The sequence below is a fragment of the Sorex araneus genome, chromosome 6, assembly GCF_027595985.1.
Source record: "Sorex araneus isolate mSorAra2 chromosome 6, mSorAra2.pri, whole genome shotgun sequence".
Taxonomy (NCBI): Eukaryota; Metazoa; Chordata; class Mammalia; order Eulipotyphla; family Soricidae; genus Sorex; species Sorex araneus.
The window spans coordinates 17,253,090-17,264,118 of NC_073307.1; the positions used below are offsets into that span (position 1 = coordinate 17,253,090).

General features: G+C 40.8%; 1 protein-coding gene across 1 annotated transcript in view; it reads right to left on the reverse strand.

Annotated features, from left to right (window-relative positions):
* Positions 1-863, reverse strand: part of KCTD16 (potassium channel tetramerization domain containing 16) — a 296,508-nt gene extending 295,645 nt beyond the window's left edge. Inside the window, exon 1 of the mRNA XM_055141297.1 lies at positions 185-863. The gene's annotated coding sequence lies outside the window, so the exon portion shown is untranslated. The remainder of the gene's footprint in view (positions 1-184) is intronic.
* Positions 864-11,029: the final 10,166 nt, after the last annotated feature.

The following is an 11,029-nucleotide window of genomic DNA, read 5'->3' on the forward strand; positions in this document are numbered from 1 at the left end:
TTTCTGCTGAAAGGCACAATTCTTGCCTTTGGAAGCTTGGTTGGTTTTGTTTATGGCCCCAACGTGGCTTGGGGGCTGGTGGGGAGGTGGGCTGGGGGCGACTGAATCTCAGCCTCTCAGATGCCCCTCTCTTTCTCTCCCCCTGTCTGCATGTCCCCATCACCCTCCTCCCAGAGCAACTCACCAAGTCGCCAGTGAATGCATGACTGGATGAGGCCACTCAGCCCTGGAATGAATGGTGTTGGTCCAGAAGGAATCCATGGAGCCCTTTGGAAAACTCAGTCTGCCGTGGCCTTACCTTCCCCGCAGGAAACGGTCACCTACCATCATTGTCGGGGTCTGTTTCCTTAACTGAGCATCTCTCTGGGTGTGCCCTTGTCTCTCCCAGGTCCTCCCAAGAGGACTCCAGTGGAAGACACGCCTGGAGGAGACATTTCAGTCCCGCCCCAGAGGGATCCCTTAAGTGCATCATTAGAGTTTCAGGAAGGCATTTCCAGGGCAACCTAATCCACTAACAGTGCTTCCAGTTGATCCTGCCAGTCAGTAATGGCCCAGTCAACAGCTTACAGTAAGTCAGCCACCGCCATTTCCCCTTTAAGGCTCTACCACTGTCTTCGGACTCACAAGCCTAATAATATGGCACTCCACCCATGAATGATATATGTGAGGTGCACTACACTCCGTTCCAAATAATGGTCATTTAAAAAAAATAAAGTAAAAACCATAAATAGAAAGGAAAGTATAAACAGATACATCGCAGGGAATACATGGGCTTATGACCAACTCTTGCCCCAAGAATTAGCCTGTAGATATTTAGAAGGAGGATAAATTAATTTCTAATCCATCCTTCTTTTCATTCAATACATATCAGGTTACTAAACACATTCAGAGCATTAGCTAACGCTCTAACCCCTGATTAAATTTGACTTTGTTTCTTTAACTAATGTATTAACCTGTTCTGGCCTCAATCACTGGGATTTTAGTGCTGCCCCTATCAAGAAAATGCTTTTTATTTGATGCACTGATATCACCATCTAGTGGCCGTGTGCTCTCACTACAGTTCTGCGTCTGGCAATTGAAAATTCAACCACAGATGTTAGATTCACTTGATTTTCTCCTTTAGTGGCGGTGATCCAAATGTTATCTGACGCGACTGTTCACTGTAAAGACGAATTAAAACTTTATTTCTCATTAAATAAATGGAATCTGTGAATCAGATACTATACCTGGTAAGTGTTTGCATTGTCTCTAGTTTTAGACTGGCTGAAGTATAGAATGTTCTAACACAGTAGCCAGCACACCATGATGGTGGCGTGGCACATCAGGTATTAAATTAGTTTGGGTCAGTTTAGCAGATGTGGAGGCTGAGAAATGTGAACATCGTCTCTTAAAGCTAAAGAAACCATTAGCTTGGGTATGGAATATAACCACCTCAAGACTCAAATCTAACAACCAAAGAAAGTCGGTGTTCTGGAGGCTACACGCTGGGGAGTGACAGAGTGAGGTGTCAGCCAATGCCCTGAACCCAACCTGCTGGATCCTACTATAGGGATGAAAAGATGGAAAGAGGTGAAAGAGAAGGAGGAGGGAGGGGGAGGAGGAGGGAGGGAGGGAGGAGGAGGAGGGAAGGAAGAAGAGGAAGAAGAAGAGAAAGAGGAGAGGGCCAGAGGAGGAGAAGGAGGAAGAAGGAATAAGGAGGAGGAGGAGAAGGAGGAGGAGGAGGACAAGGAGGAGGAGGAGGAGGAGGAGGAGGAGGAGGAGGAGGAGGAGGAGGAGAAGAAGAAGAAGAAGAAGAAGAAGAAGAAGAAGAAGAAGAAGAAGAAGAAGAAGAAGAAGAAGAAGAAGAAGAAGAAGAAGAAGAAGAAGAAGAAGAAGAAGAAGAAGAAGAGGAGGAGGAGGAGGAGGAGGAGGAGGAGGGAAGAGGAAGAAGGAGGAGGAGGAAGAGGGGAGGGGGAGGAGGAGAAGGAGAGGGAATAGGAGGAGGGGGAGGGAGAGGGGGAAGAGGAGGAGAAGAAGGAGAAAAAGAAGAAGAAATAATAAAACAACACATCTTAGAAAGAGATTTAAACAGCAGTCGAGTCAGCCAGTGTGACTTCAGGAGGTTATCAGTAAGCCCCACTCTTTGGTACCTTAATAAGAGGCAAGAAGCCAAGCAGAGGCTTTAAGTGAATTCCTGTCCTTCTTGTCAGCAGATAACACTGCTGGGATAATTCTCTCCTGGCAGTCCTCCATTGAAACACTGTAAGATGACACACTGGGCCAAGGGCTGAATGTATAGCAACAGATTTACCTTAAGGGCAGAGCAAGGAGCATCGGATTCATTTAGTATTTGAGCCCATATCGAGACCTGCCATAGATAAATTAGAGAGGTGATTAATTGTGTCTTAGCCTCATCTTCCTGCTGTCCGTATCCTCGGGCCCCCATCCACCCTGTGTGTCTCTCAAAAGAACAATTTAAATTTTGAAATAATGTGATCACTTCCCCACATCCTCACCCTCTCCCATATCCTTAAGTTTCCTCTCCCCTTTAGCAGAGATAGATTTTATGCTGACTGTCTGTTTTCAAGGAGGAAATGGATCTCATAAACATATTCATAGTAATAGACTGTGCACTTACTGTCTTAGGTGCCTCAAAGGCTCTCGTATTCTCACCATCGTAATAAAAGCTTCTGTTTATGGAAGGGCAGCTATTAAATCCTTGAACCAGTTCTCTTCCAGCTCTGCCTGACAGTGTGACATGGAACAGAAAACTTAAATGTCTACAAATCAAGAATAAACAGGATTTAGAAGATCTGCTTCCCAAGTATGTTGCATTGGTGACGTGCAATATGTCTGTAAAACACTTAGTAATACTCTGGATCTGGTGAATGCTTAATAAATACCAGGACTAGGTGTGATGGCAGTTGAAGTGCTATATTCATTGTGAGGCTCACATCAGAGCATTCAAAAGTTATGAAAGGTACCCACAAGTGCAATTCTTCTTTCAAAATCCTGCTCTTTACTCTATGCAGTTGATTGTGCAAAGAACATTGTTGATTATAAATGTAGTTATTATTAATGGTGAACTTGGGCTTTGGTGAAGGAGATGGGAAGACAAAATAACAGAAATAATCAATTTCAAAAGACTAAAAATGAAAATGCCACTATCTTTGATGAGACAAAGTTATATTTCAGGTACTATTTCATTAGTTCTATTAAGTATCTACACTGTGGCCAACACAGTGTTAGTTACTTGAGACAAAGCTGATTTCAATGCAATCTCTGAATGCAATTTACCATATCCCTCCACCACTCTCCCCCTCCCTTTCTGTTTCTCTGTCCCTCATAGAGTGGGGGGGCAGGGGTGAGGCTCAGTCACAATACACAACCTTTCCGTACATGATACATGTAAGCCGTATTCTCAACACTACTGTTTGTATCCATGGCAGTACAACAAATATAAGAGCCCTGGCAAGCTCCACAACCAAGTACAACTAAATGTCAGACTATATAACCAGGTGTGTGCAAGCACTATAAACAAGGATGCTATTCTCAGATGTTGCAATAACATAGGCAAGCAGTGGAAAGGTTTTAGATGATTGTTTCTCATTTTCAGAAAGCACAGTGCTCTATTCAGCTTTGGGTCCTATAATGCTCACATATGATTTGAATTAATCACTTAACCTCAGGCGGCCTTTAGATTCATATCTATAAAATGATTCTGCCTTCTCTTCTAGAAACAAAGTGACTGATGACAAATAAAAGCCTAGTACAGCTACCAAACCTTCAAAGAGATACGAGGAAGTCATTTTCTATGCTTACACAGAGAATTAAGGCAGTAAGGGGTGATCTTTCTAGTTAACATAAAGTCTTCTAAGAAAGAATTTGGATTAAATTTATAAGATCATAAAGTTGGAAGAGGAGACATTTCAAGATCATCTGATCAGGCTTTAGATCCAGCTCATAGCAAACCTTTGGTCTAGTTACTTCTCTCAATCAGTCTCTCTTTAAATAAAATTTGATAGTTTAAACTATTCCCATCACCATGGTGCCTCTGAATGGATGTCTGAAGAATAAGTTATTCCAAATGAGCTGTCATTTTGAGGTTGAAGTCTTATGTCTTATTAGAATGATCTAAAATGAAAACAGCACTTTATTTTTTTAATTTTTTTTTAGTTTTTAAAATTTTATTGAATCACTGTGAGATAGTTACAAGCTTTCATCTTTGGGCTACAATCACACAATGATCAAACACCCATCCCTCCACCAGTGCACATTCCCTACCACCAAAATCCCCGGTATATACCCCCTTTCCCACCCTCCCCCTGCCTCCATGGCAGACAATACTCCCCATACTCTCTCTCTACTTTTGGGCATTATGGCTTGCAACACACACAGACACTGAGAGGTTATCATGTTTGGTCCATTATCTGCTTTCAGCACACATCTCCCATCGTGACTGATTTCTCCAGTCATCATTTTCTTAGTGATCCCTTCTCTATTCCATCTGCATTCTCCCCTCCACTCATGAAGCAGGCTTCCAGCTATGGAGCAATCCTCCTGGCCCTTGTATTTACTGTCCTTGGGTGTCAGCCTCATGTGATGTTATTCTATACTCCACAAATGAGTGCAGTTCTTCTATGTCTGTCCCTCTTTTTCTGGCGCATTTCAGTTAGCATGATATTCTCCATGTCTATCCATTTATAAGCAAATTTCATGACTTCATCTCTCCTAACAGCTGCATAGTATTCCATTGTCTAGATATACCAAAGTCTCTTTAACCAGTCATCTGTTCTAGGGCACTTGGGTTGTTTTCAGATTTTGGCTATTGTGAACAGTGCTGCAATGAACATATAGGTACAGATATCATTTCTACTGTGCTTCTTTTGCATCCTCGGGATATATCTGGAAGTGGTATTGCAGGGTCATATGGAAGCTCAATTTTTAGTTTTTAAAGGACTGTCCATATTGAAAAACAGCCGTTTATGGAAGAAAATGATTCTACTCTCTGCATTAGTAAGATCTGTTGATTTGCGGGGAGTGAAAGGTTGGAGGAATATACACTTTTTTCTGGCATTGACAGAAGTACACTCACCATTTTGGTGGGGTTTTTTTGTTTTTTTGTTTATTTGTTTTTCAAAACAAGCAAGTTTTTCTGAAACAAACGGTCACAGTTAGGAGTGTGGGTTTGGGTCATGTAGTTGAGTAAAAGCCAACTAGCATGTATGTGTTTTGAAACTTTGATCTCATCTGCATAAAACCTAACCAACACAAATATAGACTCAAAAAGGATTGGCAAATGGGAGGGAAAATAGAATATAGCTGCCAACCTACCAAACAATTGGTCCCAGGAAATATACATGCAGTATTGAAGGAATGGCTGTAAAACAGCCTCCCTGACACCCCTTCCTCAGCAGTCTGCTTTACAACGTTGTATTATTCACTGCATGATACTTGTTAAACATTCTGTATTATACATGTCGTCATTGTCTTCATTATGGCTGCCATATGTTCTATAAAATATCTCGTGTTAAAAGAACAGTACAACTTGTTGCCAGTGATTATCAATATTTCATTTCTTACCTGGGGAACCCATTCATCAAATGGCCTCTTTATATATACCAAAACGTGCAACATGAGTGCAAACAGAATCAAATCAGAAGAAGCCTAAGATAATAAGGTCAACAACAGTTACCTAAAAATTACAATAATAATCAGTGATCTCTAGAGCACATTTTAATACATTTTAATAGGCTTACATATGTAAAAATGCAATTTTTTTGAATTCCCTGAAGCCATTCATACTAAATTAAGTGTGAAAATTGCTGTTGAAATTCAAAGAAGCAACTTTTAGAATCAGGCAAGCAGGGTTAAGAAGAGGTTCTTAGCAACTAGCTATATGTTTGATTATGAGCTAATCACTTCATCTCTCAAGGTGTTTTTAAAATGTATATTATGTAAACAAAAACATTCATTTTGCAATTGATATAAAGATTTAAGATGACATTCTGAAAGAAGTTGACAAGGATTCAATAGGTAATAGTCAATGGTGTTATATTATGCTCAGCTCTTCTTCCATTGTTCTCCAATGAGACTCTAGCACAGCAGGTAGGGCGTTTGCCTTGCATGCAGCCAACCCTAGTTCTATTCCAACATCCCTCTCAGAGAGCCTGACAAGCAACCAAGAGTATCCCACCAACATGGCAGAGCCTGGCAAGCTACCTGTGGCGTATTCAATATGCCAAACACAGTAACAGCAAGTCTCATAGTAGAGGTGTTACTGGTGCCTGCTCGAGCAAATCGATGAACAAAGGGACGACCAAGCTACAGTTCTACAGTGCTACCATTGTTCTCCAAGTTCTGCTCATATCATATGGATCTGTGTGAGTGAGGGGTAAAAAGGGTACCCATGACTCATTTATGGTGATGTGGCTGATCACATTACTAAAATTCTGCTTCTTTCTGCTAGTAAGGACAAAGAAGAAAGAAAAGGGATATCAGGAACTCTAAGCACATTTGTCCTTGGAGATGGATAATTAGTTATTAAAATATGTCCTCATGCTTTATAAAGTACCTTTCAAAGAGTGATGAATGGAATAAATTGAATGAACAGGCTGATTCATTCAAAACATCTCACATCATTTTATAGTGATTCAGCAAGTCACTTTGCAGTACCAATTGTTTGTAGAAGGCATTTTTCACAACTAAATCCAAACATGTCATACTCATAGGCTGAAATGAATCTTACATGGGATCTGCCAAGAACAGAAAGAAGGAACAGAAAGAAGAGAGAAGAACCAAATAAAAAATGGAAAAATTTAGCTCAAAAAACAAAACTAAATTGTTTTATGTTAGAGAACTCAAGAAATCCATACTGGGACTTTCAGATAGACTCTGAAATACTACAAGATATCCAGATCACTTTATCCCCTTGCCTTTGAATTATTAACAAGAAACATACAATACAGGAATAAATTTTAACATTTCTTTATATTTCTCCAGCAGGTAGCAGAGTACCTGGAATCTGGAATGTATTTAATAAATATTAGTTGAATTTGCGAAACAATAGTATTTTCTCAGAATGGTCCAAGAAAACAATTTGTTAAGAAACCAAAATAAGTTTTAGTTTATAATGGTCTGTGCCTTGAAAATGTAAGGTAGTTGCCTTTAATTTAATTCTCAAACCATTGTACTTTCCCTGCTTTCAGGGACTTATTCATTAGGACAGGTACTGAGACATTAACTGTTGCAAAAATAAGCATTTTCTAACTCACCTGACTCAAAAAAGTCTTCTGAGTTTCCAGTGTGGTTGCAGATGCTGATGAACAAAAAAGATACACCATTAAAAACAATTTATTCAGCAGAATCTCCTTCCTCTATGCCAGGCTGTCTTCACCAGGGCCCCCTTGGAGGAGGGAGGGTTGAGTTTCCCTCCCCGCCCCTAGCAGAACCCTGGCAGCTGAAAACCTCCAGAACCCAGCCACAGCTATGCTCGAGGCCACTCTCCACATGCTCGGACAAGCCTCACACATGAAAGAACCAGCAGAGGAACCCAGGTATGTGGGACCCGTGGCTGAGATCTCCAAGCTTGCTCAGATCGGGACTGGGCGTCCTCCACGAAGATCCCCAATTTTCCAGTAGCTTGGCAACCACACCCACAAACTGCCCTGAGCACCATGTACTCTCATCAACAGCCAAGATCCAGAGACTATAAAACAAAGCTCCCGAAAGAGAGCGACGCAATTTTTCCTGGATTGCATCACCTCTTATACTCTAGTCCACTGATGTACCTAAAGCAGCACACACTGTGTTTGGTTTTAACATACTTGCTTGTATTCTCTTATATATGGGCTTAAAGGGACCCAGAATGAAATCAGCAACCTTTACACACTTCCCTCCTATTGTGGTAGAAAGATGCTTGCTGGTTGGGTGGGTGTTTGAATATTATCAGTAATGAACTATTGTGAACTACTTTATGAAAATAAAATGCATAAAAATCGCAATATACATCCTACCCAGGACTAACATCCTAGCTATTCGCAATCAGTAGGACAATAAAACACAAGACTTCACATAAGAATTGAAGGAAACATCTCAGTAGGAGACCAGGTTCTACAAGTAAAAAGGCAACTGCTATTAACTGAGCCTATCCACAATCCTTTTTCGCAACAAGAGGAAACAGGGATACTCATCTTCAAGGGCCCTCTTTCATACCACAACAACAACATGAAGAAACTGCGAAAATCCCCAGTGCAAGCAGAGGATGATCAAAGGAGTCCGGAAAACTCAATGGGCGCTTCCTACAAACTTGACCTCTCTGATAAAGAATTCAGAGTTGAAATCCTCAACATGTTCAATGAACTCAATGCAAAGATGGACAACTTCAAGGAGGACCTGGTGGAAACAATACAACAGACAGCCGACAAAATACGGGAAGAAATGAGAGCAGAAATAAAAAACCTTCAAAAAGAAATGAAGGATTTGGTACATGAAATCAAAAACTCTCTGGCTGCCCTCAACAATAGTATGACCACAGCCGAAGACAGAATCAGTATGCTTGAAGATGAGCTGCAAGAGGCCTAAAGGCAACAACAAACCATGGCAAGAGACCTCAAAATAGCTCTAGCCAAAATCAGAGGAGTCCTAGGGGATGATTTCAAGAGGAACAACATTAGAATCATTGGACTACCAGAACCACAGGGAACCAACACCAACGAAAAAGACACAGTCAAACAAATCATTGCGGAAAACTTCCCACAGCTGGACAATGCAGGCATCCAGATTCAAGGCGCCCGAAGAGTGCCAGCTAAAAGAGATCCTAACAAAAAATCCCCAAGACATATCATAGTTACAATGATGGACATCGCTCAGAGAGACACAATACTGCAAGCAGCAAGCTCTAAGAAGGAAATCGCATACAAAGGAGCACCCCTTAGACTCACAGCAGATCTATCAGAGGAAACCCTCCACGCTCGAAGGCAATGGTGGGATATAGTGAAAAAACACAATGAAATCAACGCTTCACCAAGAATACTTTATCCGGCTAAACTCTCATTCAAACTAGAAGGAATCATACACTACTTTGGGGATAAACAACAGCTCAGGAACTTCATAGACTCAAAACCAAACCTAAAAGAAGCACTAAAGGGGCTATTGTAAGACAAGAACAACCACTACAAGCACAACAAACCCTTGCACAAAGATGGCGCAAAATCCCATAACAATAATCTCCCTTAATGTCAATGGTCTGAATTCACCAATTAAGAGACACAGACTGGCAAAATGGATTCAAAGACTGAACCCAACATTCTGCTGCCTGCAAGAAACACATCTGAATAGCCAGAACAAACACAGACTCAAAGTCAAAGGATGGAAAACAATCCTGCAAGCAAACAACCCCCTCAAGAAAGCTGGGGTGGCGTTACTAGTATCGGACAACATAGACTTCAGGTTGAAAAAGATTAGAAGGGATAGTGAAGGCCACTTTTTATTAATCATGGGATGTGTACATCAGGAAGAAATCACACTCCTAAATGTCTACGGACCCAATGAGGGACCAGCTAAATACCTACAACAGCTGCTAAGAGACCTTAAGAAGGACATCTCGAGCAACACAATAGTAGTTGGAGACTTCAACACAGCACTGTCTCCTCTGGACAGATCAAGAAGATTAAAACTCACCAAGGAAATACTGGCTTTGAAGGAAGAAATAGAAGAGAGAGGGCTAATAGATCTATACAGGGCTTTATATCCCCCAAAAAAGGAATACACACTCTTTTCCAGTGCACATGGAACATTTTCCAGAATAGACCACGCGCTAGGCCACACAGCATACCTCAACAGAATAAAAAAGATAGACATTGTACCAGCTATCTTTTCAGACCATGATGCACTGAAGATAAAACTTAATCGTGGACAGATGCAGAAAACCAAATCAAACACCTGGAAATTAAATAGCTCGATATTGAACAATGAGTGGGTCAGGAAGGAAATCAAGGAAGAAATCAAAAGGTACCTAGAAACAAATGAGAATGAAGACACGAGCTACCAGAACCTGTGGGACGCAGCTAAAGCCGTTTTAAGGGGAAAATTTATAGCTCTGCAAGCATATCTCAGGAAGGAAGAAAGGGCCCACATAAATAACTTGACTTCACAGCTCAAGACCTTAGAAAAGGACCAACAAAAGGAGCCCAAACCAGGCAGAAGGAAAGAGATAATAAAACTTAGAGCAGAAATTAATGACATGAAAACCCAAAAGACAATCCGAAAGATCAATGAAACCAAGAGATGGTTCTTCGAGAAAATAAACAAGATTGATAAACCACTAGCAAGACTCACAAAGAGAGAGAGAGAGAACACTAATAAGCCGAATCAGAAATGAAAAGGGGGACATCACAACAGAAACCAATGAAATTCAAAAGATCATCAGAGACTGCTTTGAAAATCTCTATGCCACGAAACAAGAGAACCTAGAAGAAATGGATAAATTCCTCGACTCCTATAATCTCCTACGGCTGAACCAAGAAGACCTGGAGTACCTGAATAGTCCAATTAACATCAAGGAAATTGAAATGGTAATCAAAAGTCTTCCCAAAAACAAAAGCCCAGGTCCAGACGGATTCACTAGCGAGTTCTTCCAAACATTTAAAGAGGACCTTTTGCCAGTCCTTCTCAAGCTTTTCCAGGAAATTGAAGAAACAGAATCACTCCCAAAGAGTTTCTATGAGGCTCATATCTCCCTAATACCAAAAGCAAACAAAGACACCACAAAAAAAGAAAACTACAGGCCAATATCCCTGATGAACACAGATGCGAAGATCCTCAACAAAATATTAGCAAATAGAATTCAACAACTCATCAAAAAGATCATACACCACGACCAAGTGGGATTCATCCTGGGGATGCAAGGATGGTTTAACATCCGGAAATCAATAACATAATCCATCATATCAACAAAAGAAAAGATAAAAATCATATAATCATATCAATAGATGCAAAGAAAGCATTTGACAAGATCCAGCATCCGTTTATGATGAAAACACTCGCCAAA